The following is a 6,454-nucleotide window of genomic DNA, read 5'->3' as shown; positions in this document are numbered from 1 at the left end:
GGAAGGTGGGGTAGAAAGGGGGAACTGATTACAAGGATCTACATATAACATCCTCCCTGGGGGATGGACAACAGAAAAGTGGGTAAAGGAAGACGTCGGACAGAGTAAGATATGACAAAATAATAATTTATAAATTATCAAAGGTTCATGAGGGAGGGGGAGGCAGGGGGGAAAGTGAGGAGCTGATAGCATGGGCTCAAGTAGAAAGAAAACATTTTGAGAATGATGGCATGGCAACAAATGTACAAATGTGCTTGACACAATGGATGGATGTATGGATTGTGATAAGAATTGTATGAGCCCCTAATAAAATGATTTTTTTTAAATGACTGCCCTGATATTTGGAGTATCAATTCATTATACCTGTGTCTGGGTTATGTACAGTTAGTCAAGGCATATATATTAATATACCACTTTTATCCTTATTTCCAACTGTAAATATGAAGATATCAATAATATTCCTTTGAAAATTGCTTTCTCTAAAATCCAAACTCATTAATTTAAAATATTTGTAATTCTCTCTAAGATATGCAAAATGGTGGCTATGTTCAGGGATGTTCTCTAGAGAAGCAAAAGGAGTACTGCTTACATGTGTATAGAGGAAGAGATGTATAGTGGATAATGGCATGCACAGTTGTAGAAGTAAATAAGTACAGTCTGGTTCTAATTAGGCTTCTCCTGACTGGTGAGGCTGTAGAAGATAGAAGATGACAAACAGGAAGTAGGATGATGAAGTAAGGGGTACCATGTGCAGTGGATGCAGTAGTAAGTAAATCGAAAGTAGGCCAAATGAATCCCCTGTAGGCAGTCCCTGATGGATCTTGGAATCTGCAGGTGACACAAGAGGAGATTTATGAACCAAATCAGATGCAGAATCTAGCTCATGCAGAAGGCTAAGGACAAAAGAGAACTCACCTCTTCTCTCTCTTATACAAAAGCCACACCCCAATGAGGTAGATTAGGCTGCAACCTGATTGATAGGTTGGACTCCATGCCTACCCTCACCCAGGAGTGTCTAATTAACATAAATTGTAACTATCACAGTGGTGTAATAATGTTTATAATTCTTTCTGTGTGATTGCCTGAAACATAAAGAATTTCTCTCTTTAAGTATTTGTACAAGAAAGGCAATTTGTAAAGGAAATATATACAGTTTAATTCTTTTTTGTTTTCAGTTAATGAAATGTTACTGTAGCATCCCAGACCCTCCCCCCTTTTTCCCTTACTTTTGAGTATCATTATAAAGTTATGGATTTTAATATATTGGATATTTTAAATTTTGTTTTAGTAATAATTCATTATCGTATGTTGGCTTATCTGGAGATTCTTCAAGTTGGTTACTGAGATTTTCTAACAGAACCCAAAGGGTGTTTTATGCATTTCTTGCTTTTATTGAAAAGTAATTGAGGCTCCTCAAATTTTTCATGCCTTCAATTCTGGAGTCAACTACTTTTCTAAGGAGTGTGGGTTCCTTTTAGTGGGAAATGGTCTATTGATAATATAACCTGGTTGGTAGGGGTGCTTACTGTTTTGAGACTGACCATTGTTCTTGAACCTCTTCAATGAGAAGAAGAGAAAATTTTATATACTTCCCCCCCCCCCCGATTTGGACTAAAGTTTTTAGAACAACTTGAGTTTCTTTTTTCTCCCAACAGTTTTATTGGCATATAATTCACATATCATATACTACAATAGTTGAATCACATCAAGAAGAGCTGAACAATCATCACTACAATCAGTTTTCAAATGTTTTCTTCAATATTGTACTCAGCATTATTAGCTCTCCATTTTCCCCAACCTTCCTGCCATACCCCCAAGGAACCATTAATCCAGTTATTGTCTCTCTAGATTTACTTGTCCTGGATTTCATAGACAGAAAAACATTAAAAAATAAAACCTAACAAGAACAACAAAATAAAACAGATAAAAACTTCAATCAAAAAGAAAGCAGAAAATATTAAAAACTAGAACAAACTTAAATAGATCATAAGGGAGATCAAATGATAGTATGCTCAATTCTAACCCAACTGCATCTTCAACAGTCTACTTTACAGTGTATTCTGCATGATAGCAAGGCTATTCACATCCCTAGTCCATAGTCAGAAGGCTTTATTCACATGTATTTCCCTTTTTTTAAAAAAAAACTGAACCACCTTAAAAATGAGTCAAAAGGGTGATAAAATGATAATATGCATTTTAACCAAATAGCATGTGCCATAATAGACTTTACAATGCACTCTGTCTGATAACAGGACTATTCACAACCCTCAATTATGATCATAGGGTATTCATCAGAGATTTAATCCAGACAACTTCTGGCAAGATAGTGACTGAGTAACACATACCAGAGGGACTCTGCAGAAATCAGCGCAGGAGAGTCACTAAGAGGGAAATTCCACACTGCCAGGTTGCAGGAGGAGCACCATAAAGATAACTAGGCACAGTTCCACTAGGTTTTGAGTAGCTGTGGGCTTTTAGCTTACCACTGAGGAGGATGGCTAGGGTTTAACCTTAGCACTGCCATAGCCTCAGCCAGAGTCGGGCTCCTTTGGCCAGTCCAAAGTCTGGGCAGGGCTTAACCCCCTAGCCTCAGAGTCTGGCAATCAGGGCTCAGCTTTATCTTTACTTTTGTTTCTCTCTCTTCTCTCTTTCTTTCTACAGTCTCAGCAGGTTCAGCTTTTTTCTCCCTTTCTTTTTCTCTTCCTTTTTCTTTGACACACCACTCCCCTTACCCTAGGGCAATTATGCCCACCCTTCACCCAGCTGGGGGAGATCCACCCTCTGCAGTGTAACACAAGGCTGGGGGAACCCCGCTCATCTTCCTTTGGGGGAAGTACTGCCTGCTTAACTGGGGGAGCTCTTGCCCATCCTCTGTGGCCCCACGTGACTGACTTCCTCCCCCTGTCATATGCCTCACATGGTGTAAATCAGCTCCAGCAACACTCTCCAGTGCGCCACACTGCTGCAGCAACCTCTGCCCAACCTCCATGGCGATCTAGCTGACCAGGAAAATTCCACCCACCATATGAGGAGCTCTAAAACAAAGCAGGCATACCTACCTGCCTTCTGTGGCACCCCCATTGCAGTAGGCACCCCCCACATGCACTCTGCAGCACTGCCAACTGCTGTGGGCCACACCACCACGGCTTCTTGTGAGATTATCCAGTGCAGCACCATCCTCACAGGTCCACAACCACCCAACCAGCGTCCTCTGAGAGGACCATCCAACTTGCCCTCAAAATAGCAGAAGACTGGTTGACTAGGGAAAGAATGAAGCCACAAGAGGATAAAGCAGTAGGCCAATTCATAGTGAAATTAGCCACAGGTAGTTTGAAGAAGCATTCCTATGAGTCTCCCAGAGAGAGCCCAGCACTCTTTGACTCTCTGGAAAATGGCACCAGGCTCCTCTAAAACAATGCAATGCAAACAGCAATCATCCCCAACTACCTCAAAAATAAAAACAGGAGAAACAAAAGGCAATGTCAGAAGATGTCATCAACATAGAATGTGCATAGAAGAAGCAGACACTGCTCTATCACAGAAAGAAATTTTCAGAATGCTGGTTGGAGTCATACAGGATATGAGGGAAACAATACAGAAAAAGGATGAAATGATAGAAGAGATGAACACAATACATCAAAGGGAAATATAAGAGCTTAGGGATGAGATAACAAAAACCAGTAGCAAACTCATGGGATTCACCAACCAACTGTAGGAGGCAGAGAACCACACCAGTGGCCTAGAGGACAGCCAAGTAGACTTTAACAAACATGAAAAAGAATCTAATAAGATCATCAGAGAAGCTGAAGAAAACCTAAGAGCTATGTCTGATACTATGAAGAGGAACAACATCAGAATAATTGGATTACTGTAGGAACACAACAAGGAAGTCAACTGCAAAAATAGTGAGATAATTCTTGAAGGAAAACTTCTCAGCTTAATGAATGAAAACCAGGAAATCATTGAGGAGGCTGAAAGAACACAAGCGAGACTGAATCCCAAGAAGAAGTCACCAAGTCACATAATAGTTAAACTATCCAATTTTGAGGAAAAGGAGAAAATCATGAGAGCAGCTAGGGAAAAACAAGCAATCACATATAAAGTTTCCCAAATAAGAATATGCTCAAACCTATCAGTGGACACTATGAAGAAGAGGACAGAATGGAGTAACATATTCCAAAAATTGAAGGATAATAATGCAAACCCAAGAATATTCTACCCAGCCAAATTATTTATCAAGATAGATGGATAAGTAAGAGTCTTCTCAGACAAGGAAAACCTCAAAGAATACATTAAAAGAAACCAAGCCCTACAAGAGATCCTTGCCAACCCAGTATGGACAAAAGAACAGCACTCACCGAACACAAATAAGAGGCCAGCATATAGAACAACCCCATTCAGAGGGCAACAAAGAGAAAACAGCCCCCAAGATAGCATTGGTGTAAGGGTGGAAAGAAGTCAAGAATGAACCACACACACAGACATGCACAACACACTAAGAAAGGGAAGTAGGAAAACACCCAACACAAAAGGTATAAGATGACATCACAGAGTCCACAGATGGATGTAATAATCCTGAAAAGCTATGTACTGAACTCAGGCATTAAAAGACTGAGGCTAGCAGACTCACTAAGAAAACACACCGGTCATTCTGCTGCCTACAGGAGACACATCTCAAAATAATTACAAGGTAAAAATAGATTGAGAATCAAAGGCGGAAGAAAAACATACCAAGCAAACAGCAATTTTAAAAAAGCAGGGGTTTCAATCCTAATCTCAGATAAAATTTACCTCAAAGTGCAAACCATGAAAAGAGATAAGGAGGGACACTACATAATGCTCAAGGGAACTGTAGACAAAGAACCACTATACATATTTCCCAAACAAGAGATGTACTGAATACGTCGATCAAATGCTCCAAAAGATGAAAAAAGAAATCATAGCCTCAACAATTATAGTAGGTGACTTCAATACACCAATCTCTGAGAAAGATAGACCACAGGGAAAGAAACTCAACAAGGAGGTTACAGATCTAAACACTACAATTACACAATTAAACCTGATAGATATTTTCAGAGCTCTCCACCAAAAAAGAAAAAAAATATTACATTCTTTTCAAACCCACATGGCACATAGTCGAAGATAGACAACATGCTGGGGCATAAGTGAAATCTGCATAAATCTAAGCACATTGATATCATACAGACCTCTCTTTGACCATTATGCCAGAAGGCTAGAAATCAACAAAATGAAGATAAAGAAAGCAAGGGCAAACAATTGGAGGATGAATAACTCTCTATTGAAAAAGAAGTGTGTACTAGCCCAGATCAGAGATGAAATTAGGAAATTTCTAGAAATCATTGAGAATGAGAACATGATGTACCAAAACTTATGGGACACAGCAAGGGCTGTTATCAGAGGAAGTTTCATAGCAATACGTGCACACATGAAAAAGGAAGAGAGACTTATGATTGATATGCTGGCACAAAACTTACAGCAATTAGAGTAGTCAAAAGGACAATCCCACTAACAGCAAAAGAAAAGAAATAATAGAAACCAGGGCTGAGATTCAGAAGAGGAAAAATAAGAAAATGATGGAAAATATTATTGCGACTCAAAGTTGGTTCTTTGGAAGGATATGCAGATCAACAGACCACTGGCAAACCTAACCAAGGAAAGGAAGGAACAAATTTTAATAGCAAGGATGAGGGATGAAACATTATAACAGACCCTAATGAAACCAAAAGGATAATTACACAGAACTACAAAGGACTGTACTAAAATGAATTCAACAACTTGGGAGACATGGACAAATTCTTGAAAAAACAATACCTCCCTAGACTATCCCCATTGGATGTCAGGAATCTCAACAGACCCATAGCAATAGAAGAAATAAACAAGGCTATCAAAGTATTACCAACGAAATAATCCCCTGAACCAGATGGCTTCACAGGAGAATTCTACCAACCACTCAGGGAAGAACTGACACCAATCCTACACAAACTCTTTCAGAACATAGAAAAAGAGAGCAAACTCCTGAACTCTTTCTATGAAGCTAGTATAACTCTGATACCGAAACCAGGCAAGGATCCCACAAGAATGGAGAACTACAGACGAATATCCCTAATGGACATTGATGCAAAAATCCTGAAGAAAATAGTGGCCAATAGAATACAAAAGTATATAAAACAAATAATTCACCATGACCAAGTAGGATTCATACCAGGGATGCAGGAATGGTTCAACATATGAAAGACCATTATCATTTGCTACATTGACATGAAAAATTATAAGAACCACATGATAATATCAATAGATGTGGAAAAAGCATTGAACAACAGCCAACACCAATTCCTTTTTAAGATACTCAACAAGATATGAAAATTCCTCAATATAATACAAGCTATAAATGAAAACCAACAGCGAATGTGGTAGTCAATGGAGAAAAGACTAA

The sequence above is a fragment of the Echinops telfairi genome, unplaced genomic scaffold, assembly GCF_000313985.2.
Source record: "Echinops telfairi isolate 266 unplaced genomic scaffold, ASM31398v2 ScPeMD7_2;HRSCAF=8, whole genome shotgun sequence".
Lineage (NCBI taxonomy): Eukaryota > Metazoa > Chordata > Mammalia > Afrosoricida > Tenrecidae > Echinops > Echinops telfairi.
This window is presented reverse-complemented; position numbering follows the sequence as displayed.